The 12,038-nt window shown below is 34.8% G+C and overlaps 1 protein-coding gene across 1 annotated transcript in view; it reads left to right on the top strand.

The window, feature by feature from the left end:
* The window catches only part of PRKN (parkin RBR E3 ubiquitin protein ligase), a 675,844-nt gene that overhangs the window by 258,527 nt on the left and 405,279 nt on the right, over positions 1-12,038 (top strand).

Below are 12,038 nucleotides of genomic sequence, written 5' to 3'. Positions count from 1 at the left end.
CTTCCAGTAGATGCTGAGAAGTTTCTTATTAATCTTATTTTGCTTAGTCACCCCACATCAATTTTAACAATGTCCTATGAGTTACAAAATTCTGGTTGTTTATTCTGAAGGATTCTGTGATTCTGTGTGCTTCTACTTAACAAGATTCTGGAAGCAAATGAAACTTATGTTCTTGGGCTCCGCTTTGATCAGCTAAATAGGTACTGATAAGCATAAAACTAGTAACAGGCAGATCAAAATTCATTAAGGGATAATCTTTATATTAGTTTGAACACAGTAGCTTTGATGGAAGATTTTAGGATTTATGAAACGAGAGACATTCTTCCAACTTTGCTCTTGACAACTTTTGTCCACTTGGCCTTTCCTTGTGTGCCTATGCCATGTGTTTCATGAGGGTCCATGCTCCCCAAGGTTCAGATTGGCTCTGAAATCCAAGTTTCAAGTGAGCTAAGGATTCCTTTGTAAGGATACAAAGGGTCCTTTGTAAGGACCCTTTATGGAAAACAGGAACTGGTTTAAGCTGTCTGAGTAGGCAGGTGCTGTAGTGGAGATAGCTAATTAAACAGAGTTGTAGAGGAAACTATCACATGGGAACAATTCAGAATTAAATACAATACAAATTTCTTAAAGCAATCCTTCTAGCAATTTCCCTTCTATTTGTTTTTCTCATTCTATTTTAAATGAGTCTAGAAACAAAATGAAACATTTTCTCCTGAGCACAGAAGGAAGCAAAAGATTGGTCGCCATTTCTATGTCTATTTCTCAGTGTTTACAGTGTTCAGTACCGCAGAAATGGCCCTGTTAAAGATGAATAGATAGGTCTGAGTCAGTTTGTCTTCCAATCAAACTTCCAGCAGAGATTTTATGATTGATTTCTGACAATACATTCAGCTACTGGCAAAGCAAAACAAAGTTTTTTAGAATTTCAATCTGAAGCAGAGGGTGGACTATAAGGAGGAGGACACCTGCTTGACGTATTTTCAACAGTACCAGAGAATACATTGATGTTTGTTGGTAAATAAAAATGGTGAGATTGTTCCTTTGGGGTTTTTATTCACACAGAAGATTCTAAATGAAACTTCATAAAGTGAAGAATTAGTTTCTTGGCAATATTTCCTACCTTCTAAAAAATTCTTAAAAAAGATATATATGTAACATCACTGGCATTGAGAATGTTATTTTTTTTCCTATTTTAATAAAAAGGATTTATTGAAATTCTGGTTAATATTAGTTTTTGCAACCAACCAGCCAAGCCTAATTGTTTTAGGTAAAGATTATAAATAAGGAACAAAAATGGTAAATTAAATTTGGGATACAATCTTGATAGATATCCAGGATTTCACAGTTTCCTTTTGAAATGATGGAATAAATTCACCAAAATTATGTTTTTCCTGGGAGTGCTTGAGCTGACCAAAAGCCCAAAGTAAGCAGGAGCCTGTGGATCTGGAGTGCGGGTCAGCCTGCTGGCTGTATTTTCAGTGTCTCGCTCCTCAGCAGTGAGGAACTGTCTCTCTGTGCAGGAGAAGCACCAAACCCTGCAGAAGCAATATGTTCTAGTGGCACTGTGCTTTCCAAGCAACCACAGAAAGGGCAGCTGTGAGAGAAAGGAACAAGCACAAGGACAGACCAGTGCTGTTAGGAAATCCTTCAGTGAGGGATAGCATGGATTTAATGATATGGGTTTCCTTTGTGATGCTAAGCTTTAATGATGGTTTAACTTTTTTCTTCCTTTTGTATTTATAGTAGCAGGAAGTAAAAGATTTCTTTTAGCATAACTGCTGTAATTTTATTTTTGGAAAGCCTCAGAGCAGAACTGCCTAAACAAATAGAAATTTTTTAAAAATTATCTTGGATTTCTTTTGCTATTACAGCAGCAATATTTGTTTATTACAAAATAACCTATTGTAATGCATTTAATAAGACTCCTTCACCTAGTCATTTGGCTTTCCTGCACTACTTATTTATGTCAACATTCTGAACCATTATTTAATAAGGTTAAAATATAATTTTAACAACAGAAATGCTTTAGGACCAAGTCACATAATTCTCATCTATTTTCTCATGAGGCCTTCAGTTCCTTCATGGCTACTTCTACATCATTTTAATGTGTTCTGGTTTTATGTTAGCCATGCATCAAACTAAAACTTATTTCCTTTACCTAACATGCATTTTGTGTGATTAAAGTAGTCCGTTGTTTTACTGCAGTTCCATGCTGCACATACCTGATAGAGCCCAAATGTTGGACAGGCTGTAAAAGTGGAAATATGGCCAGTGTAGTATGGTAAGACCAAAGCAGGAAACTGCTTTTCTTCCTGAAAAAATGGGTTTGTAGTTTGTCATACTTATTTCTGCTTGAACTGCTCCCACTTGACAGAAGAGAGAGATTTTGGAAGAATCAAACAGAAAAGACAGGTTTTCTCATTTGAATCCACTCCAAGACCCAAACATAAATCACCCTGCTACTTATTTTCAATAAACAAATTAAAAAGAAATAAAAGGTATGTTCAAAGGAAAGAGGAAAATAGATTCTCACAGACTGTTTTCTTTATAATGACATTTAATGGTGGTATTATCAACAGCAGCATATTGAAATGTACTTTTGAGAATTAAGTTCCTGTAGATTTACAGTGATAAGATTAAGGGGTTTTTTACCATTTACCTGATATTTTTTAATACCCTGTATTACAGAGGATGCAGACTCTTCTTTCAGTGCTTGCATCTTGGTGCTTTCCAGAGGCAGCCTGAAAGGATCAACCTGTCCCTGTAACCAAGGAGAACCTCCCAGAATTTGCATTATAATCTAAAGTAAACTGCAACAGGGATTTTTTAATGAGGCAACTGAGAGGATGGAGGTGGTAGTTAGGCTGTGTGACACTGTCAGAATGTTACTAAGCTTTAGAGTGGAATAATTTTAATTGGCAACATCCTCATTAATCATGGCTAATGTTAATGATAGCTCCCTGTAGTGACTCATGAAGAGGTGATGGCCTTAATGAAAGCTGCCTTAGAGGCTAACAGATGGTGGTTAAATTTCAGTAGTTTAAGTATACAACTGTTCAGTTCTTCTAAATAAGTTTTTTCCTACCAAATTATAATATGGGAATAATATGGGAAACTTTGTATTTGGTGCTATTCTTTACTGGGAGATTTTTTTTTAAATTATTGAGTAAATAATAGACAAGAGTGAAAGGAAGACAGTTCAGCATGCATTATAAATTCAGATCCATGCACACAGGTTAAGCTTTATGTTTTCTGATCTATGTTTAATACTATAGATGTCATTGTGAATTTACTGAACAACACAAGAGTGTTTACTGTTACATAAAAGAAATGTTGGCAAGATGTGGGAAAAAAGCATAATAGTTTGCTGCTTTATCTCTCTGATAATGCTTGATATAGCTCAATGTTCAGTGTTTACCAGTGTTGGCAATCTCCTGGTTATGTTTATGAGTGCCTTTGGGTTCTGATGCTCTTTTTGTGAGCTGAAGGAATAAGAGAAAAAGAAAAATCAGCTCTCATCAAAGGTGTTGGGTTAGAACCTCAGAGAACTTCAAATTTTGGCTTTTCTGGTGTTTTATTCATAAGTATGGATATTTAAGGACTCTGTAAATAAGGTCCTGAATAAGTAAGATACTTGTATTTCAGTTAGAAAGATGAAATTAGTCAAGCGCTTCAAAGTAACACTCCAGTAAATACTTCAGTGAACTGGAAACCAATATCTATTGTCTAAAAGAAAAAAAAAAAAAGATAAATAATGCATCTTTATTTCACTAGGGTATTTTAGGATTAATACATTAGTAGTTGTTAAATGCACATATTTTATAATAGCAAGAATAAAACTTTTAAATAGTTTTTCAGGGATTTTTTTCCATATTTTGCATTTCTCTTGCCTAACAGTTTATTCTTATTTGCTCCCTTTTTATTTGCTTAATCATTTATTCTTTCTTTAGCAAGGTAAAGCCTTAAAATGTGTAGGAATTTGTTACCCTGGTTGTGGTGTGTGTATATGTGAATATTCTGGAAAGAGGATTAAACAAAGGTGTCACAATGCAAGATATAGATAGGAAATGCATTTGATCATTCTTTCCAGGGATGGAGTATCTTTGATGCACATAGAGGAAATGTATATTGGCCCTTTTCCTTTCCTTTATGTGCTCATCTCTACATCACTAACTGCTGTGACATCATACCACATAATCTCTTTCAGATTTATCTTTGCCTCTGTAAAAGAGGGTCTCAGAATATATTCCCTAGAATTATTGTTTTACCTTTAGATATGTTTCAAGTTCCATGACATTTTAATTTTTTATGACCAAACTTCCTTGTGAATTTCCCACTGGATTTATATATTAGCTATTCCATCCAGTTTAGTATGCACAAGAATTCTAATTTTGGGACATTTAATGTAGACCTTTAAAGAGAAATTCTCAACCTGACTATGGCAATAGTTTATAATATGTTGAAATAAGGCCAGCCTGAAGTCACATGTCCTTAGCATACTGGCACCTTCTTTACATACCTTTCAGTACCCACGTCACTTGTGCTTGTGTAACCAGTCTTACAGTTGGTTTCCAAACATGCCAGTTAGAAGGCCAAGCATATCTGGATTTACATTGTGTCAGAACTTTATTGTTTAATGTGATGGGATCTGTTGGTTTAGAAAGGATGTACGGAGTTATCAAGCCTCTGAACATTACCATCTTTTCTTGAGAATTGGTACATCAAAAGCATATTATTTATGCAATAAGGGAAAACATTAAAAGTACTGAAAGCTACTGCTGTATTTGATACCCCTTGATTTGGAAGAGTTATAGTATTTAGAATTTCTTTGTGGGTAGTTTTTCTTGGCACAAGGACAAGATAGATCATAGAATCTGCAGCTAATTCTCAGGAAAATCTTCAGGTTTTCAAATTATGTTAGAAAACTTCATTGCTGCTTTATCTGTTTTCAAATTATTCCTTCTTGAGCTACCTCTTGTTTTTCCTGCTATGGCTTTTGGGAGAGTCAAATTATTTGTATCTTATGGAATTAATTTACATTCCTTATTTTGAGGGATTTTAGTACAAGAAAGAATTAGACATCCCAAAGAGCTGTGGGGCTGAGGATAAGGGATCGCTTTTGTTTATTTTCCTCCATTAAGTTTTTTCTTTGATTGTCAGGTCCTGTGACCACATTGGTATCTGAAGTAAAAATTCTGACCTTTCTCTCTATGTAATCAGGTATGGGAAAATGGAATGGGGGAGAGGATGTCAAATATCAGAGGTCATTGGGATGGATAGAGTTGCCACTTCCCTAGAAACACAGTACATTAAAAATCTTCTGTGGAAGATTTGCAAGCTGAACTGGTGAGACAGAAAACTAGATTCATGATTTAAAAAGAGGAAAACAAAGAGTATCCATCATCCAGACAGATAGCAGCCTTAATTGTATTCCCTTTTAATTTGGGCTGTTCAATAATGCATTGTGTTAGTCATCTAAGTTGCACCTCTCTGTGTTGCAGTGTGTTGCAGATAGGAAAGTAAGTTTATTACAACTAATCAAGCAATTACAACAAGTTCCAAGGCAGGCGGCTGATGGAGCATTGAAATAATAGGTTGTAACTTTCAAGTGAAAATTCCAGACACACAAAAAGAAGCCTAATGCAAAGAAAAGCCATGGGCTAAAATTAGGCCATCTGAGTGTAATTTCAGCTGAGGGTAATTTCACGGAGTCACATATAACACTTCTGAAACTGTGTCCACTGTGACATCCAAAGATGATCCTTTGTGCCTTATAAAAGTTGGTAAGATAAATATGTTGTGTTATATATAAAAATTGAAAAAAAAAAAAAAGGCTCTCCTCAGGGCCTCCTTCTCAATCAAACAACATTGATTTTTTTTTTACCTGAATTAACTAAATATTTATGCTATTTTATACCTACACCACAGTAGGTACATATTGCAGTATGACTGCATTGTCCTACTGTACTCGTAGGTTAGTGGGAATCAAGATCTTATTCATTTACCAAATGCCAGAGACTGAAATTGTTGATTGTTATGTTTATATTTTTCCCTTCATTTAATAATTGCAATAATTATAATAATTTCACCTATTATTTCTCAAGTTCTGAGAGATCACAGTCCTTTCATGGTGGGATCTGCCTTCAAATCTTTTTCTAAATTATATGGGAAGGTCGATGCTGTTTCATTAAAACTTCAATGTTGAATCACTGAATAAATTACAAATTTTAGTCATCTCCCTTGCTATACTCACTTAACAATTACATTCCTTCTTTCTTAGACTCCAGACAGGGTTTCTGGACCTATTTATGATTCTGAGGCAACATTCTTCAAGGTAGTGTCATTGTTTAGGTTTCATGTTTTAACCTATCAATCTATAAGCAGACAGTGATACTGCCATGGAGTCATCTGGTTTGGAGCAGGTCTTAAAATGGGTCACGATTGTCATAAAGTAAATCATCCTCTCTGGTCTGCTGGAAATTTGGAGCAGTTCCTCAGTTGTGTCCATCACAGGGGTGGCCACTACAATTTTTTCCTTTTTTTTTTTTTCTCATTGTTATCAAGGTTTCATGATAGTTTTGAAGTTAAGCCATATTCATTGTTCCATTCATAATTCTGTTCTATATTTTATCCTCAAAAAATTGCATCTTTTCTTGAGCAAAGAATGAACTTCATGCAAATCTATAAGTAGGTCCATTTAAAAACTAAATCAATTTAGGTGAGAAGGTTAAGAAATTTGTTTTACTTCTGATTCTTCTGTCCTAGTAGTATTCAGAGTAAAGAATTCAATGCTTTTTAGTTGTTAAATGCATGTACTGTATTTTTAATAGTAACTGTACTACTAGTGTAGGAAAAAAAGAATCATACTTCATAAAGGGAAGTTTCTTTTGTTGCATGTTTGTTCCTGTAATACTGCCTGGTAAAGTCAGACCTAACCAAAATTACTGTCTATAGTTTTGTAGCTTTATCTCATTTTTCTTGTTTGTGGATTTCTTTCCAGATCTTTTTCCTAAGCAGTTTTGATGATATTTTGTTTATGGTTTTAGGGTTTTGTTTTTCTTGCATTCACAAATATATTCTATTTTTTTTTTCTTGTTAAATGTTTGTTAAGTCCTTCTTCTGCCTTGGTTTTGTGCTCTGCTTGTACCTTTTGCTGTGTTGTTTTAATTGCTCCTTAGGAGTTAGATAAAAGCTGCTTCCCTGAATATGGAATTGTTTTAATCCTTTGAGATGGTTACCACTACTATTTTTTAACAGTATGCACTTTGGTACAAACTTTGGTGAGACTTAGAGTTTATGGCTATACTATTATATCCATTTATTTATTCTAGATGGTTTTAGGCATTAACCAAATATTCCTTCTGACAAATAGTCTGAGATACTTTAAGGGGATCATAAAATGCAAATTATTATAAGACGTGAATTAAAAAGCTGCTCAAAATGTATGTTATTATTTTAAAACTGAAGCAAGTTCTTCTCTAGATAACATACTAAAGTCATATGGAGAGATTCATGGGCTACAGTTCAGTATTATTACATATATCAAAGGACAAAATTCTCAGCAATATTATTGTGCAAAGGAAGCAGATCAGTTCACATTTATATAGCTTGTATGTTTGAAGTGTACTTTCTGCAGCACAGGAGTCCCAAAAATCTCTTTTTTCCCCCGTATGATGTAGTTATATCACGTGTTGATGGCATGTAAAAGGAATCCTGACATAAATACTCTCTAGTTCCTCACATAAAATTCACCATTAAAGACTAAGTCAGCATTTGTTTCAGTTATGTGGCAATTGAAAAGATTACAATTATTATTTAAAACAAGGTAAACATATGAACACATGGGTATATGTAGTACAAGTGGAATTTGGCAGAAAGCATTGGTTTGGTTTCATCAGTTTGATTCAGACTGCTTGGACAAACAGTGGAAATCCTAGCTTAATATGCAATTTTTGTTTTCTTAGCAATTTGATTTTTTTTTTTTATCAGTGACATTTACTAGTCCATTTTCTCTCTTTAAATGCTGTGGAAAATAAAACATCAACAATAAAGGAAAGAACAGCAAAAGCTAATTTTGTCAAATCATCCTGAATACAAAAACAATCAAAAGCAATGAGCCCTCTTAGGCAGAGTGTCCATGAAATTAAAGGGAAATTTGAATCATATGTTGCTTATTATGTGTGACTACAGTTTGATGTCTGCCTGATGGTTAAAATCAATAATCCACTTTTCAGCTCTGGCTTATGCATCCCATCCTTCTCCCCTCCTGGCTCATCCATCTTGCTTATAGCAAATGTGAATACTTTTTAGTTATAGAAAATATCCTAGTACTATTCCTTCAGCTCTTCTTCTGGTCCTAGAAAGGAAGTAATTTCTGTACCTATATGAGGATAAAAGATTTCAAAATTATGTACAAATTTGTAAGGTAAGTGTCTTTGGAGGCATTGGCATAATTCTTTGTATTTCCAAAAATAATTGCTCTATGAAAGAAGATAAAGTGTCTGTCCAAATGCATTTTAGCAAATTATTTTACTCTTTGATGTGAGATCCTTTAAATATTATTTATACACAAATCTTACCTGTGACATAATTAAACTATATTAATAGCCTTGGCAAGCAACCATGTTTTGTTGTTATTAGAAACATAATCTGTCACCTGAATTTATGCATTTATTTTTTCTTGCTTGTGCACGTTATTTGCTTTCCTATTTACTCAGTAATTAAAAAGCCAACCAGAAGAGGTTGGTTCTTTATTAATCTGCTGCCATTCTGCATGTGTTTTCCCTGGACTCAGTCTCATGTTGAGCCATAAGGTATTCTAAATTCCCCCATAAACACAATTAATGAGAAACTTTGGAAGTACAGCAATGGCCTAATTTGCTTGGGAGAAAGCAGTTTGATAAGCACCCTTGTACCACATTAATTAGAGCTAGGTTAGGTGTTCTACAAAAACATGGTTATATCAGTAGAGTAACAAGGACTTGCTTTGGCCAGATGTCATCATAGTAAGATGTAAGATGTACTTCAGTCACTGGTTTTATATTTTCAAAAGCTTTTAATTATTTGCCTTGCATCTTGGAACCAAATTAACACAGTCTGTGTCTTTTATATATTTTTCCCCCCAAATTTCTGAATATCTTCCTGATGGTCTTATGCTGACAAATAGAAAAAAACCCAAACCTTGTTTAGGGTTTCTTTTTCCTGTTAGGGAAACAGATTTTTACTTCAAAGATTGGCAGAGCACAAGTAGAATGATGAAGAGTTATATCACTTTGATTAATTTTTTTCTGTGATTGTAGCTCTTTGAAGCTACAAAAAGGGAAAGCAAGGTGAAAAAGATGTACCCTGTGTTTCAGAGGGGTCCCTGTGTCACAGGTGTGAGTGCAGCACTGTCCCTGTCAGTGTCCCGGTGTAACCTCAGCTGGCAACCTCACAGCTGCTCACTGACCTCCCCCGACCCTGGTGGGAAGGGGAGGAGAAGCAAAAGTAAAACTTTTATGGTAAGGTAAGAACAGTTGAATAATTGAAACAATGTAAAATATGGAAATTTTAGTAAATAATGATAACAAAAAGAAAAAAAAAAAAAGAAATGCACAATACTATTGCTCACCACCTGCTGACTGATGCCAGACCCCACCTGGGTAACTTGCCTAGTTCATATTCTGGGCAGTATTTTCTGTGGTGTGGGATATCCCTCTGGCCAGTTTTGGTCACCTGTCATGGCTATGCTACCTCCCAGCTTTTTTGTGTATCTCCTCCCTGGTAGAGCATGAGACACAGAAAAGTTCTTGATTTAGGATTAACATGACATCTTAAGTTGTTCTTAAGACACATCAGCGCCTTATCAACATTATTCTTATATTGAATCCAAAACACTGCACTGCACCAGCTGCTGAGGAGAAATTAGCTCTATCCCAGCTGAACCCAGGACAGTGGGGAAAGCTTCCCCAGAGGCTGGAATTACTTCTTCTAGCTCATCAATAACTCAGTTCTCTCTCAAAGCAAACCTTTCCACAATCTTACAGCGTGGTAACAAATGCTGAAAAAGTTATGAGGAACAGCTTGACAGAATCCTTCTAAGATAAATGTGTATATTAAAGATTACACACTTCAGTTCTAACTTGGATGGGTATTTTAATTTCCAGCATGCTTTGGTTATTTTCTTAATATCCATCTGTTTCTGTGTTCAGTAATTTATACTTTATTTACTAGCAGAGATTTAGCTCTTAGGCTCAAAAATAGGCTGTTTGAACTGTTTTCTGGGCTGCCTGTGCCTTCCCCAGCACCTGCAAGGCAGTGTTTGGCCAGATCCCAAGCGCGTGTAAGGCTGTATTTGGGGCTTTACCTCGGTGGTGGCTCCAGAAGCTCAGTTGGAAAGAAGCACAGGGCTCTGCTTTCTGCATCTGTTAGAGCCAGCACTCATGAGCTGCCACAAAATCAGAAACACTTTTTGAGACTGTGTTTAAGTAGCAGTTCCAGGGAGCTTCAGGAGGCATGCAAATGTTTCAGAGTAAAGTTGGGGGGCTCCTTAGTAAATTAGAGGAAGTCAGCTGAGTGAATTACGGAAGAAGCCGCTTCATTTTAATATCATTGTTGTTGAAAATGTATCTGGATCCTTACAGATGCCTACAGACCCTTTCAGCCTGGAAATCATAACACAACTGAAAAGGTGCAAGGATTAGTGGTTCCAAGATTTCATCCTATCCTCTGGAACACCTTCTTTTCCATTCTTCTTGAATTACATTAAATATTAAAGTGCTTAAATGAAAGAAAATTAGGTGGAGAGAAAAAGGGGAATTATTTAGTAATTTTCATAAGACTGTTTATCATGACAGAGATAGAAACCAATGTTTTGCTTAACATGATTAAATAGAGTATTGTATGACAGTATTTAAATATCTTAAAGGTTTTTGGTTGTAAGATTTGCAAATTATTGTCTTTGATTATGGATGTTTTATAAAATCACCAGTGACATAAGCACAGATTCAAAGATATTGTTTAATAGACTTTGGTCAAGCACAAACCAAACTTTTTTATGTGCTTTAACATTCTTTTAGTAGTAGGCTTTTGAAACCATGTCTTTTTTCCATTTATTTTCATTAAAATGAAGGATTCTTTTTTTTTTTTTTTAATTTTTTTATCTCTAGGTGAAGTCTTTTGTCTTTTCAAATTGCAAAGAAATGTTTGTTCTTACATTGTAATTTAAATATTTGCCAATTCACCACTGAGGAACCTCAATTGTGCTTTGCATTGAGAGTTTGTTGTGACTCATGGAGGAATTGCTCCATAGAATATTGTACATTTGTAGACCATTACAACCAAGAAAAGTGCCACTGCTGCTTATAGAAAATTTTCATAGTATTTTGAATTGCACAGTGTTTTACTATATAATAATTTATTTTAAATACATTATTTTATTCCTTGATTAACCTATTTTCAAAAGCAGAAAAGCACCTAGCCTCTCATACACGTGAACTGTATGTGTTAACATTGTTAACATTCTTCGGTTCTTCTATATATTTATGGAAAATATGGCTGAATGAAATAGAGTGATTACAACGTTTTTGTGTGTATATTGTATGGTATGTGGTAAATTGCCAAGGTTATTTTTAATATATTAATTCTTTCCTTCATAGTTCATGTGAACTTCATATTTCAAAATTGCTGCATTTCTTGGAATGCTTACAATATAGCCTCTGTGTCTAAAAACCCCAAAAACTTCTTGTAGCAATAAATTTCTACTGCCATAATTCATCTGTGTGTGCTGGAATAAATTGTTTTATTTTTGTGCAGCTGTTTCAGGGGATTCTTTTGGAAATGCTTGAGGTTGTTTGGCACCTTTCATGAATGCAATAGTTGTCACTTTTCTTCCATTGGCAAAACTGTGCTGCTTAAAGAATACTAACTTTAAGTTAGGGAAGCTAGCATAAAACTCTTTAAAAATAAATCTAGAAAAAGTGAACAGCTTCTACATTCTTAGCTCTCTCCCTGCCCCCATCCTGTGCTTTATTTTTCAGTTGTCATGATTGTTTTTCTTC

Source organism: Ammospiza nelsoni, chromosome 3 (assembly GCF_027579445.1).
Source record: "Ammospiza nelsoni isolate bAmmNel1 chromosome 3, bAmmNel1.pri, whole genome shotgun sequence".
Classification (NCBI taxonomy): Eukaryota; Metazoa; Chordata; class Aves; order Passeriformes; family Passerellidae; genus Ammospiza; species Ammospiza nelsoni.
The sequence above is the reverse complement of the archived record's forward strand: the minus strand, read 5'-3'. Positions and strand labels throughout refer to the sequence as shown.